The sequence below is a fragment of the Solanum lycopersicum genome, chromosome 1 (assembly GCF_036512215.1).
Source record: "Solanum lycopersicum chromosome 1, SLM_r2.1".
Taxonomy (NCBI): domain Eukaryota; kingdom Viridiplantae; phylum Streptophyta; class Magnoliopsida; order Solanales; family Solanaceae; genus Solanum; species Solanum lycopersicum.
Genome location: NC_090800.1, coordinates 27,198,731 through 27,214,082, shown reverse-complemented (window position 1 = coordinate 27,214,082; position 15,352 = coordinate 27,198,731). Strand labels below are relative to the sequence as shown.

The window sequence follows — 15,352 nt, the reverse complement described above, 5'->3', positions numbered from 1 at the left end:
GAGTAAGAGCCGAAATAGGATTAGACTCCTCCATGGCATCAGGTAACATTACATGAAGGGGGAATTGGGCAGATTTAGCAACTGCACCCGCAAATAAGAGTACAACGCATAACATAACAAATAAAAAATTGAGCTCATTATTATAAATCAAGTTATTGAATATTTTGAATAAATCATTAAATTCGAAACTCCCTGTTATCCACTAAAAACCTAAAATTCCTAATAATAAACCAAAATCCCCTACACGATTAGTTACAAATTCTTTTTGACAAGCATTTGCCGCAATAGGTCGTATAAACCAAAATCCTACTAATAGATAGGAACCCAGCCCAACCAATTCCCAAAACATATAAATTTGTATCAAATTCGAACTAGTAAGTAATACCAACATGGAAGTATTGAAAAAACTAATATAAGAAAAAAATCTCAAATAGCCTTGATCATGAGCCATATATTTATCATTATAAATAAGAACCATAATTCCAACAGTAGTGAATAATATTGACATAATAGAAGTAAGTGGGTCGATCAAGTATCCGATGTCCAAAGAAAAATCATTATTAATGATCCAAGACCATACATATTGATAAACAGAACTGCTATTTATTTGCTGAATGGACAGGTAGATTGAAAACATCATGACTATGAATAACAATAAAACACTCTGAAAAGCCCACATACGGCGAAACCTTTTTGTTGCCGTTGGAAAAAGAATAAGTCCCGCTCCTATTAACATAGGCACTGGAAATGAAATGAAAGGTATGATCCACGCATATTCATATGTATGTTCCATAAAAAAGTTTTGAATTCTTAATTAATTGTGTCCGATTCACCGGATCTTACCTCTTTTGAAAGGAGTCAATAAAAAGTAAAAATACGGACTAACTTAAACTAATTTAAAACATAAATAGAATTTTTTATTCTTACTTTTTCTGAGTCTTTGCTAAATACTTCAACTATTCAAATCATGAAGTTACGATTGGTCAAATGATATAAATGGGATTAATTATTAGTCTCCTTTTAAATAAGCCTATTTTTTACTCAAGTTTGCCATGCGAATCAAACGGGGAATGAATTTTTTCATTTCCTGAAGTAAAACGCGGTTATTCTCTTTAAACCATTGTAGGTATTTTTATGTATGTAAATAAAATGTTGAACCATAAATATAAATCAATTATTTTAGGGATTCGTTATTTTATTTTTATATTAATTTGAACAAATTTTCTTTCTTCATTTCTACACAACAGCCGATTATCAAATTCTATAGGTATAGATTTGATGAATCAAAAAGAATGTGAAATAAAGATACCAGTCACTAGAGAACATTTTCTTTTTTACGATTATGAATGTTTTAGGGAATAGAAAAACTTGAAAAAAAAATATTGGCCTTCTTTTTTTATTTCTAGTATTCTGCAACTTTCACATAGCTTTTGCCAATCTCGATAATGTTTTATTTGGGGAGGACACTATTAGCTCGAAAATAAATAGTAGTAAAAAGAATTCGTTTTGGACAATAGATTTCATTCACATCCAGCTACAACAATCAGTAATATTTTAATTTCTAAATGGCAATTCCAAAAAAATGCACTTCACCCTCAAAAAAGCGTATTCGTAAAAATATTTGGAAAAGGAAGGGGTACTGGGTAGCATTAAAGGCTTTTTCTTTAGCGAAATCTTTTTCTAGCGGTAATTCAAAAAAAAATTTGTACGCCAAACAAAAATAAATAAGTAATAAAACGTTAGAATAACTTGAATCAATTTTTAAAAAATTATTCAATTATTATCTAATCCATATATAACATAACTCTATTTGCTTTTCTGATTGATATAGAAAATAATAGAATTAGGAAATCCTCTATTTACTATTCACTGAATAATAACTTTTCTGTTGACAAAATTATAAAGACCATTTCTATTCCAAGGTGGGGAGTTTTATTTTACCCATTGACCTATTTACAGAATAAAATGCAAATAAAATTCTATATTTTCATGTCTATAGAAGAACGTATATAAAAATCTTTAGTGAAAGTTAATAACTCATTGAATGTAATTTATTCTATTTTGAAACCTTTTTATTTTCTCGAACTTTCTCACTTTTAATTTTCTCTGAATAATTATGTAGACCGCCATGTATATCTTTCCCTTAACCCAATAAAGAAAATTGCTTAATGAAATTTTGTATGAATAATTGTTAATTTTTAGCGATGCAAAATTGGTTCTTTTCTTTCTATTTTGTCGTCTAAATCCCTTTTTGTTTTATTTTATATTTATGAAAAAAATAAGAAATTGCTGTTGACATAATAAAAACAAAAACTTATTGAAATCTATTCCTTAATTGAGTATAGAACGGTTTAGTTACAAGAGTGCAATTCGAGGAAAGTAGAAAGTATAGGAAAGACTCAGGTTAAATAAAAAAAAACTAAGACTCTAAACTCAAATAAAAAATAATGAACCTTCAACCTTAAATTCCTAATTGAACAACTTTTTTTTGGTATTGATCCACTTGAATCATTACTAGACTAAAATAGCTTATTCAATCTCTACGATTGCATATTCATAGGCTTTTATGACTTGAAGACAAGCAGCTATGGTGAAATTCGTAGACATGCTACTCTTAGGAAGCAGTGCTAATGCATCTCGATTCGAGTCCGAGTGGCGGCATACCATCTTCTAAAAAGGATAAATAGATCCGATAATGAATTCAATTCTTGATTTCCATTTTCTCTTTTTTCCCTTTTTAGAATAAGGGATGAAAGAGAAAGAATACAAAAAGCGGATTCAATATTCGGGCTCAAGTTCGAATTAACTGAATATTAATCATAGAGGAATGGGGGTAGAATAGAAAATGGGAGTCTAGGGCAAGAGTATAATAAAAGATACATAAATTATTACTTCAATTTGAAATATACTTTAGAAAAATTGTTGTATTTTACTATGACTTTTCTTTACTATTACTTTATTTCGTGATTTTAACCTTTAACTTTTAGAAATTGATTTCAAGTTAGTAATATCTATTTTATCCTTTCTTCGTTTTGAATAGAAAATAGAAGAGTTGAGTAAATCAAAAATCCAAAGGAGGTTCATGGCCAAGGGGAAAGATGTCCGAGTAACGGTTATTTTGGAATGTACTAGTTATGTCTGAAATAGAGTGGATAAGGTATCAAGAGGTATTTCCAGATATATTACTCAAAAGAACCCGCACAATACGACTAATCGATTTGATTTGAAAAAATTCTGTCCCTATTGTTACAAAGATATGATTCATGGGGAGATAAAGAAATAGAACGAACCAAGTACCTGTGTCTTACCCTTTCAAGGAAGGGGAAAAATGACATTTTATATATAACATATTTAAATCGAAAATAAACAAATCCTTTTTTTGAAAAATCCTATTTTGAGTGGATTTAAAATGAATTAGAATTAAGAAATAGGATTTTAGGGATAAGGAATAAATTAAACAAACAAACAAACCATAGATATATCCAAGCTACATTTTCTTAAATTCAAGCGATCTTTTCATAAGCGTTTGCCCCCGATTCAATAGAGGAATCGAATTGATTATAGAAACATCAGTTTAATTAGTCGATTTATTAGTGAAGAAGGAAAAATATTATCAAGACGTGTGGATAGATTGACCTTGAAACATAAACGATTAATTACTCTTTCTATAAAACAAGCTCGTATTTTATCTTTGTTACCTTTTCTCAGTAATGAGAATCAATTCAAAAGAACAGAGTCGACCGCTAGAACTAATGGTTTTAAAGCCCAAAATAAATAGGCTTACTTTTTCTTCACTTGAATTATAATTACAAGAATCTAGATTTGAGTGAATCTAGAGTTGAGTATCGTGTCCTAAGAAAAAAATGAATCGGGAAAAAAGAAATTTGTTATTTTTGAATTGAACGTGTTCATTCATTTGACTAATTTAGTATATTTTCTAATACAAATTTCTACTCTACCTTCCCGTAGTTAATTCTCCGGGTAACTCCATTTCAATTATTCTGGTAGATTCTTTCGAATCTACTTCCTATATGATTTCGTTTGAAATCATATAAAGACAATTCCTATTTGATATAGCTATTTGTGCAAGTCTTTTACTGTAAAGAAGAAACTGTCTCTTGTACAGATCGTTTATTAATCTACTATAAATATAGGATACTCCCCTTTCGCGAATTACTGCGTTTATCCTAGTGATCCACAAACACCGAAAATCTCTCTTTTTCCTATCCCTATACCGATGATCAAAAACTTAAGCTCTTATTTTCTGTGGAGTAATAGTTCTAGTAAGCCTTGAATGAGCCCCTCGAAAGCTTGATGCAAATAAACGGTTTTTTGATCTACATCTCCGAGCTCTTTATCCCCGTTAAATTCTTGTCATTGAATAAAGGAAACATTGATGAATAACTAATTGTTTGCCTTTCTTTCAGTTATACTTTTCCCCCTTCCAAGTCTATTAATAACAAAATGGATTTTTTTTAATGTATAAAATCAAAATTCCAAAGGCTTTGGCTACTCTAACCTTCCCGACCATGATTTTTTTTGGTATTTCACTGCGAAGTATGATAGAACTAAGAAATTGTATTTTCGTAGGTATCAAAAATATAGTAAATAAAACAATTAGTGGGTTCCTTCGTTTCTATGATTACTTCTTAAACGTTTCATTTGGGACCCTGCATATCCACTCTTTTTCCTATTCAAAGATCAGCCCCATGGCTTCCTGTTTACACATCGAGAATTATTTGCCGATGACGAGATGTCAAAGGGACTTCTTATTTCCCAAAATAGATCCTCCTACATTTCTATATAAACACAGGTTTATCAAGAATACCCAAGAAAAGCACTTCAAAATGTTGATTAATCGTCATAGATGGCTTAGAACAAATATTTAATTATCTAATAGATCTTTCCGTTCTAATACTCTATCATAGAGTTATCAATATTTATCAAAATTGTTCCTATCTAACGGAACGCTATTGAATCAAATGCCAAAGACATTGTTGAGAAAAAGATGGAGTTTTTTGGATGAAATGAAAATTGGATTCATTTAATAGGAGAAAGATTTCCCATTCCTTAACCGGAAAGATATATGGCCATCAAAGAGGGATTAAGTGGAACAGAATTGACTAGGTGGTAGAGTCGTGAAAACGCTTGTTTCTTCCATATTTTGGACCTTAGCTCTATGGAAGAATAACTTACTGCTGAAACACAGAAGAATTGAAATCTTAGATCAAAACACTATGTATGGATGGTATGAACTGCCTAAAAAAGAATTCTTGAATAACAAACAACCAGTTCAGATATTCACGACCAAGAAGTACTGGATTCTCTTTCAGATAGGCCATGAAAGGAAAAAGAAGGCTGGAATGCCAATAGGAGTCTATTATATTGAATTTACCCGATAGTCCCCATTTTTGGAACGTCCAGTGCCAATGTCACTGAATGGGTAAGTCGCCAATCCCTGGACTATGTAATGTACTATATCTTCTGGGTTACGAGCGGACGATTTTAAAAAGGACTCCCCATTCATTAGCTAGAGAAGATCACTAGGATTTCGCGATCCGCTGTAGAATTTCTTCAAATTCCAGGAGAATATGCATTGAAGAGGACTCGAACCTCCACGCTCTTTAGCATGAGATTTTGAGAATCGCGGGTCTACCATTTCACCACCAAGGCATCTTGAAAGTGAATCCTATTCCATGAATATGATATATATCTAGCGTGATGTATGGAATATATGACAAAGGTGGATCTATTCATCGGTCATGTCATATAGGCCCGAGTTGGACATCCAATTACTTCGATTTGAATTATCCAGAGAATGCAATGCCTGATATATATAAAAAACATAGACAATCAAACCTATTTCTCAATTCATTCAAATAGGTGAATAGGGTCCCAATAAGGATATGTAAAAAGTAGGTCCAATTATGCGTATTCCTAATCCTAAATAGAATGTAACGATGTAGAAATCCATATGTAAACATAGTATGTATTTAGATAGGCCCAAATGGCCCCTTCTCATTATGAGAATGTATATAACCCTATTTCGTCCTGGACTGGTATGGAATGAACCTATAATCATGGAATCGACTCGATCATAAGATTATAAGTTCATAACCCTAGTCTATTCCATTTTGGGCGGAACAGATCTACTAATTCTTTGATTCCAGTTAGTAAGAGGGATATTGAAGTAAGAAATAGACCCTAGAAGCTAAAAAAGGCTATCTTGAGCAATTGCAATAATCGGGTTCATTGATATTCCTTATAGGAACTTACGAAAATATCTCATTGCTCAAGAATCCAATCAATTCAAATGAGGGTCAACAAAAAAAGAATAGGACCTATTATCCTACATTTTCCATTAGCAACATTCCCTTGAGATGTTACTACGGATTTTTCTTGTGTTTAATCTTTCCCGATAATAAATCATATAGAAATTTCTTATAAAATGAGTGAATTTATTTGATTGGTTTATTAATAGTCTTCGTTCTTTTTGACTCCGCGCCATTGATTCTACTATTATTAGTGAGGAATAATGGAACAATTCCTTTGTATTTATAGAGAAGCTCCGTTGGTCTGCTCGCTCCGACGATTCTACATACCGGCTGTAAAGAGAGAGCGCAGTGTGATTCGCTCTATAATGGAAATAATGGATATGCTCTGTCGTAGAGCTTTGCTAGTAGTGTCGAGCTTTACTCGCGATTCAACTGGAACTAAGGACCTGAACTGAATGGAATTTTAGACCTCTTGCGCGGCTATCTAAAGAATGAAGAACCTCTATTGAACGAGAGCGAGTGAAGTGAGTAAGCACGAAAAGAGCTAAATAGAAGTTGTAGCAACGAGCTACTAAGGAATGACTGTGTTGAAGTTTCAAACGTAGAGCTCGGTACTTTAAATTTCATTATATTATTTAAGGCTGAGCACAACATCCTTATGCACCTATTTCACATCTTAGGCCTAGTTGGTGTAATAGGCAGCTCCCTATTCAGTGCTATGCATGCTTCCTTGGAAACTTCTGGTTTGGGATCAAGAATTCTCACCATTTCTTAGATTCATGGACCCAATTCAATTCAGTGGGATCCTTCATTCAAATTCTTTTTACCAAGAACATTTTTTAAAACTCTATGACCCTTTAATTTGGAGTATCCTACTTTCACGCAATTTACAGGGTTCACCAAGCAATCGATATTTCACGATCAAGGGTATAATACTGTTTGTACTAGCGGTCCTTATATATCATATTAACAAACATAAATATGGTCGAAAGAAAAAATCTCTATTTGATAGGGCTTCTTCCTATACCTATGAATTCCATTGGACCCATAAATGATACATTGGAAGAATCCGTTGGGTCTTACAATATCAATAGGTTGATTGTTTCGCTCCGGTATCTTCCCAAAGGAAAAAAGATCTTTGAGAGTTGTTTCCTCAATCCGAAAGAGAGAACTTGGGTTCTCCCAATAACTAAAAAGTTTAGCATGCCTGAAACTTATTAGGGTTCCCGTTGGTGGAGGAACTTGATCGAAAAAAAAGGGATTCTAGTTCTAAGATATCTAATGAAACCATCGCTGGAATTGAGATCTTATTCAAAGAGAAAGATCTCAAATATCTGGAGTTTCTTTTTGTATATTATATTGATGAACCGATACGCAAATACCATGATTGGGAATTGTTTGATCGTCTTTCTCTGAGGAAAAGTCAAAATAGAATCAACTTGAATTCGGGACCGCTATTCAAAATCTTAGTGAAACATTGGATTTCTTACCTCATGACTGCTTTTCGTGAAAAATACCAATTGAAGTGGATGGTTTCGTCAAACAACAAGGGGTTGGGTCAACTATTCAATCAAATTATATTGAGCATGTTTCCCATCTCTTCTCGAGAAACAAGTGGGCTATTTCTTTGCAAAATTGTGCTCAATTTTATATATGGCCTTTCCGCCAAGATATCTTCATTAGTTGGGGAAGAACCCACCCGAATCAGATTTTTTGAGGAATGTATCGAGTGAGAATTGGATTTAGTTAGACAATGTGTTGTTGGTAAATAAGGATCATTTTTTTAAGCAAGGTAGCAAATGTATCGTCAAATAGTCAATATGATTCCACAAGATCTAGTTTCGTTCAAGTAACGGATTCTAGCCAACTGAAAGGATCTTCTGATCAATCTAGAGATCATTTGGATTCCATGAGTAATGAGGATTCAGATTATCACACATTGAGTAATCAAAGAGAGATTCAACAACGAAGAGAAAGATCGATTCTTTCGTATCCTTCCATTGAGTTTGTTGTATGCCAATCTCACCTATCACTACTAGTTACTGACATCACAACAAATATTTTCTTAATTTCATCAATGTACTTCTGTGGGTCCTTACCAACATCCGACCCTTAAAACTTAGATGTAGTCATCCTAAAAAAATTAAAAACTATTGCTGCCATTGATCGATCAATTCTATTAGTAGGAACTAGAACCTGCTGATTATTTTTGTTTGTCATAATCTTTACCAAAAGCTGAATTTGCTTTCTAAAATTTTTCATTTGAACATCCTTAAATGGTACTAGAGGAACTGTGTTAACATTACGTGCATTAGCATTCCATGACTAAGCTCTACGAGAAGGCATGATCTAAAACATAGAATTTCATGTTTGATTGGAATAAGATCATACCTGATATACCGTGATTTCATGATATTTCTAATGTTTTTTCCTTAAGTTTAGTGTGTGTCTAAAAGCCTTTTTGTATTAATTTTTATGTAAGTTTCTCTTTATTTGTAGGTAATCTGTCCAAAGATAAATGCGGAACTTTTTGAGCAAAAAATGGAGAAAATTTTCCACCTACGGAGCTGAAGGTAGATGGGGTAGACTTACCTATGTGTGGGATAACGAAAGATTATGACGGACCATCATCACCACAAAGGTCCATCCTGCTGGTTCGTCGCAAAGATCAGAGAGTAGTCCAGTACCCAATTTCCAAGAAGTTTAAGTGTTATAAAATGGAAACCCTCGATGGACCGTCCTGCTTGGAATGGTCCGTCATACAGACCGTCGAGGGTAATGAAGAGAGCAGCAGAAGAATTTGTAAAGTATGGGACGACGGAGGCCATGACAGCCGTCATAACCACGATGGTCCATCACGAGTTCTCTTGACCCTGCCGTGTTTTGAAAGATTTTCAGTAATTAGAGTCCTTCTTTTATTAGGTTTTTATTTTTTTTATAAATAGTTCAAAAAATCTCATTTTTGGGGTTAGACTTTTGGTTGTTAGACTCTTTGTTTGTTAAACTCTTTGATCTTAGACTATTGGATAATATACTTTTTTATTCTTACACTTTTTGTGGAATTGATTGTTGATGATTTTGTTGATTAATCAAGTGAATTTCTGGTTTTTTTCTATCTCATCAAAGTAAGTGCATGAATTCTTATATTAAATATATGAATATTGTGATTATGACTATGGGTAACTTAACTCCATAACTACCGTTGTGGGAAACATGGGTGAATAATGAGGTAAAATCTAACTAAAATAACAATTCAAGAACAGTGTCTTGCATGTATTTATAAGTCTTTCGTTTAGATGTCTTTTTAATGTATCGCCAACATTAGAACTATCCTTAATGCTACTTGCTGGACCTAGGAGGTAGAAAATAGGAAAAGAATTATCAACTTAAATTTAGTTTATACTGTCTAATAGGCTAGTGTCGATTGGTACGAGGTAATAACTTTGTCAAATATCAAGTATAATGCTGAATATGATGTAAACCTAAGGGTAAGTATAGCAACACACGTAGCCGGACCAAGGTGCGGAGTGAAATTTTCTATATGCCAGACTAAGGATTTAGAAATACATAACCTATCACTTTGCATGCAAGATACTAGGAAAGAACTGTAATAGTTAGCATTATCAAGTTAGGAACCTGTGGGGAACAATTAAACACTAGTTACTTTTATTAATTGATTAAACTCCAAGATTTGATTCCTTTAGTTGGTTACTTTAATTTAGTTAGTTATTTTCATTAATTTATAAATAACCCCCCCCCCCTTTTATTGTATTTTATTTTCTGAGGAAATAATTGACTAAATAATAGTAATCATAGATTAATGTTAAGTATGAACTATTTTCCTTGTGGAAACGATCCCAACTTCATTAGTTGGGTTCTTTACATGATACGACTGCTTTACTTCGTATTTGAGAAGTAAGTTTGAGCGTATCAATACCTTACGCACGATAATAGTAACAAGAAAGTGATGTTTTTGCTAAAACACTTCATAGCCTTCCTCTCATTAGAGGTGCTGCACTTCACACCCATGAGAAGTATTCTACTCTATGTGGATTTTTAGACATCTTAGGACACTTAAACCTAGTGCTCTGATACAAAATTTTGTCACGCCCCGAGCTACCCCAAGATGCGGACACGAAACCTACGACCACAAGTGATCCCAAGCTAACCCTTCTTGCATGATCATAAGCATACAAAAGATAATAAACTATTGCGGAAGCTAAATCATACTTAAAATGAAAAGATGGGAATACCCATAATCTATAACTGAGATTTTTGAAAACAATGAGTTTAATACAAAAGAAATACTAACTCAATACTAAGCTGAATCTACCTATTTCGGAAAATAGCCTGTAAACTAAAGTAGAAATACTAGGACAAGCCCCCATTTAAATATAGCAAAAACTAAAACCAAATGACTAATGACTGAAATGAAACTCATGACTGTTATCCTCGGAGTATAAGGACTCACCACTGAATTTGCTGAACTAGCGATCACGAAATTGATCTCTGCGTGATCTGGATACTGGGAACCTGAACCTACATCACGAGAAGATGTGGCGCACGTATACGTCAGTACATGACATGTATTGATCATGTAGGGTAAAGTAAAGCTGAAATAATACATAGCTGAACAAGCACAATAACAAGTATAATAATCTGACCAATTTATAACACATTGAAACTGAACACTGAATATACTGATAAATGGTCATTGTTGTGAGTTGTGGGAGCTACTAATAACCGATAATAAAACCACATGGACTATGATGTATACACCCTATCGAGAGGACCCAATATACCCTGCCAAAGATATAAAGGCATGCTAGCGTGATCACTAAAATAATTACCCACAGAGGGGACTTGCAACCTACATGGCTACTACTTTTGGGACTATTGGGTATGCCAAACCCTAGTAAAACTTGGTTTTATGCTACTCCCAATGAATTTTGTAAATTAACTGATTTTATTTGAAATTCTGTAAATACTAGATAGCTCGAAATTTAACATGCAAACTGAGAATGCAACAATTAATCTGGTAATTATGCATTAATAACTGAGGCATGTATATCTGAAGTGTCTTAAATATATGACCTAGCATGTGTAATTAAAGAACTAAAGAAATACAAAGCTAGGGGTCTTAAATTTAAGGCGATAATCTGAGTAATAACATGATAATCTTATTTGGAACATATATTTAATAAATTCATGAAGTTATATAAAAGTTCTAGAAACCCTAGGCTTAATCATTATAAGAGAATCAGGAACTAACTGAAAACTAGGTACCCAATGGGTAAAAGGAAATCACTAGTGAAATCCAGCATACCTGGTCATGAAATCAACGGAAATACCTAGGTTTTGGGGCTGGAACTGCTGGACCTTGTGGCGTTCTTGAACAAGGGTTCTTGATTTTTTTTCCACTATCTTGATTCTAATTTTCTATGTTTTTATTTAATGATTTGACTTGGATATGTGTTAATTATGTTTCTACGCTTAAACTGACTAAAATCTTAAGATTTGGGGTCAAAACGACGTAACTTAGGATTTAAACGGAATGGGAAAGTTCAAAAAGACCCTTGGGAAGGTTGCTATCGAGCCTCACGACGTCCAGGATTGATGGTCCATCGTGCGCCCGATGCCCCGTCATTGGGTCCGTCGTAAGGGCTTGTTCGACAGTCCTTTACTAAAATGGGCATAACTTTTACTCGGCGGTCTGATTTTAGCAAGGTCGGTGGCTATGGAAAGATAATTAAGTTATCTTTTTGTGGGTAGGTCATGGGAGACCTAATTCATTTTGTGCTAAGGGTTATGATCATTTTAAGTTGACTCAACTGAATTTCCCCTTAATTGGCTGCAAATTTTCCACCTACGAACCATGCTGGTCATCCATAACTGGTGTCATAGAGTGGTTGAAGAGAGTCTTGATAGACGGTCACGGACTACAAACCGTCATTTGACTTACAGACCGTAAGTCTGTCCATCATCCAAGAGTTAACCAATTTTTCTAGGCTGAAATTTTTGGGAGTTTCTGATCCCATCGACGGTTGTGCCGAACAGACCGTGGCTAAGGATACGGTTCATCAATGCAACTGTTGGTAGCACCTTATGTTTTGGGTATGGGGTGTTACACTTAATCATTGAGAGGTGCTTCATATCGTAATCAAATGTCTTAAATTATGTTTTGTTGATTTTCCAAATAAAAGTATTTTTAAGAGGAAATGTTCAAGAGTTCCTTTTGAGTAAAATGTGACAGTTATTTTGACATTGATTATGGTTAAGAACCAAGTCGTTAGAAGAGTTTTGTTCTTTAGTTTCCATATGATAATTAAGGTCCTTAAATTGAGTCGTTCATTTACATAATTCTACATGAACCTTATGACTTGATCTATACGTCTTTATTGCCTTTGGAATCCAATCATTTTATTTCAAACTTAGAATCGAGAAAAAGTCTAAAGATTTTATTTCATAAAAAAAGTTAAAAGGTTTTTAATGTAAGTATACGTTCTCAATAATGTAAGTATGTCTAAGGTTTGAAAAGTATTTCAACAAGTAACAAGTCCCTTTTTTGAAAGGGGTAAAATTAGGCATAATGTTAAAGCAAATGTTTTGGGAGTAGTATCAAGCACCAAATTTAGTTACAGTCTTTCATAACTCAGAAGTCCCATAAAACAACCTAGGTAGCGTAGGATAGGATAACATTGATTATTTATTAGACTCCTCACCGCGTCTGAGAATGCATATAGTTTAATCCATAGTCACAATATCATTATTTACCCCTGAAAAAATATATGATGGGCCCTAGAAATGTGCAGCGGGATGTTTTATTATTGCTAGGCTAATAGTGAAGTTTGTCGGTAAGTTGTTTACTCTATGTTAATACTTACAAGTTCAATTCTAGGCTCATGTTAATGGTTGTGGATAAGTTGTTTACTCTATGTTATCTCTTTCGAATACTTACAATGTTGTTGAGAATATGTCTCAGGATATTGCAGTAACAAATTAGTTAGTTAACTTTAGGATTATTAAATTATGTTATTAAAGTCCTATTTGACTTATATTAAGGAGTTATTTATTTTATTTAATATTTGAATTTTCCTGTAAGGTAGTAGCATATTTTTCAATTTTTAATTAGAAATTATATTTATTAATATATGTCTTTGGATTATTACTAATACAATTCACTTTAACAATTTTGCATAATTTTCTTCTCTCAAAAGTCTTTCTCTAATATTTTCTTAATTTATTTATTAAATATCAACAATTGGTATGTAGAGCCTTCTTCTTTAGGGATATGTGAGTAGAAGAAAGGATTACAAAATTGGTCATCATGAATGTCTCCTCCTATTTTTGATGGTTAGAACTATTAATTATGGGATGCGAGAATACAAACTTACATGGAGAATCTTGATCTTTGGGGCCATGGAAGAGGATTATGAAATCTATTCGCTGCAAAAAAAATCACATCATGCCCCAAATCAAAAGTCACAAGGGAAAACCATTAAGTCGAAGGCAAAAGAACCTTTGTTTCATGAAAATCATGACTCTCATATAACCAAAGATATTTAGAATTTTCTGAAGAAAGAATATGCTAGAAATGAAAGAATAAGAGGCATGAAAGTATTAAATTTAATGAGGGAATTTGAATTAAAAAAAATGAAAGGGAAAATGAAAGAGTAAGAACAAACAAGGAATACTCTTAGAGAATTGCTTGATATTGTCAACAAGGTAAGATTATTAAGCGCTGAATTTAAGGATACAAAGATTGTTGAAAAGATTTTTGTTATTGTGCCCGAAAGATATTAAGCATGTATTAGAACCCTGGAAATCACACAAGATCTGCCCAAAATTACCTTTGCAGAATTGTTAAATTCTTTGCAGGCATAGGATTAAAAAAGACTTATGAGGAAAGATGATATGGTTAAAGGACCATTAATAGCTATCCACAAAACTCAAAGAAAGAGTAAATTTTTGAAAAACTACCCACATTGTACGCACTGTGGAAAAAATGGACATCTTCCATAAAAATGTTGGAAAAGACCAAATGCGCAGTTAAATATCTGCAAACAACTTGTTCATTAAGTTCTGATTTGAAAAAGAAAATTTTAAAAAGATGAAAGTGTTTGATATTTTAATTAATTAAGTTCATTCTTTCCTAGTTTTAAGGGTATATGGTTGCTATTTCCATGTTACTAGAAACGTGTGACTTAGTAGGTCAATTTTAATTTTTTAATGGCTTATTGGTTGAGATAATGTATGATGTGTATTGTCTTTATGGTTGTTGTTTCTTTCATTTTAATGATAACTTTACCACCTCCCAAACTCTTGTACGTTTTTTTTATTTCCAATTTTCTAATAGTTGTATCAATAGCCAGTGAGGGTGAACGTTCTTTAATTGTGAGTGCGCCATGTCTTCACGAATTTTTGTCCAATATTTTGTTCGATTCTCTGATGGTCATTATTACAATTGGATCATATTGATGGAACACTTTTTGGGGTCCAAAGTGTTGTGGGAAGTAGTTGATTGTGGATTCCAAGAACTTGTGGCTCGTGCTCTTCAAACGTATGCTCAACAGATAGAGCTTGAAGCACCTAATTTGAAAGATTTGAAGGCGAAGACTTATCTTTTCCAAGCCATTGATCATTCAATAGTGGAATAATTCTTAGCAAAGATACGTCAAAGAAAATTTAGGACTCCATAAATATGAAGTACCAGGGAAATGGAAAGGCAAAGCGAGCAAAGATTCAAACCTTACAAGGAGAGTTTGAGACGTTGCAGATGAATTCGGGATAGTCGATGTCGCTGTACTTCTCACGGATTATTACAACTGCCAACAAGATGAGGAATCAATGAGAAAGGTTTGAAGACGTCACCATTGGAATATCTTGCGGTCCATGTTGCAGAAATTCAATTTTGTTATCTATTATATTGAAGAGTCGAAAGACTTGGGTACTCTTTCACCTGATGAATTACAAATTTCTTGGATGGTTCTTGAGCACAAGATTTTTCAACAGGAGGTAGAAGAGCAAGCATTACAAGTAACCACAACCTCAAAAGATTCCGGGCACAAAAAGAGCAA

General features: G+C 33.3%; 1 long non-coding RNA gene across 1 annotated transcript; it reads right to left on the bottom strand.

Annotated features, from left to right (window-relative positions):
* Window positions 1–10,511: 10,511 nt before the first annotated feature.
* LOC109119867 (uncharacterized) lies at window positions 10,512–14,379 on the bottom strand. Its single transcript, XR_002027431.3, has 3 exons — window positions 14,126–14,379; window positions 13,670–13,721; window positions 10,512–10,814 (listed from the first exon to the last, which is right to left on the bottom strand). It is a non-coding gene; the product is annotated as an uncharacterized lncRNA (long non-coding RNA).
* Window positions 14,380–15,352: the final 973 nt, after the last annotated feature.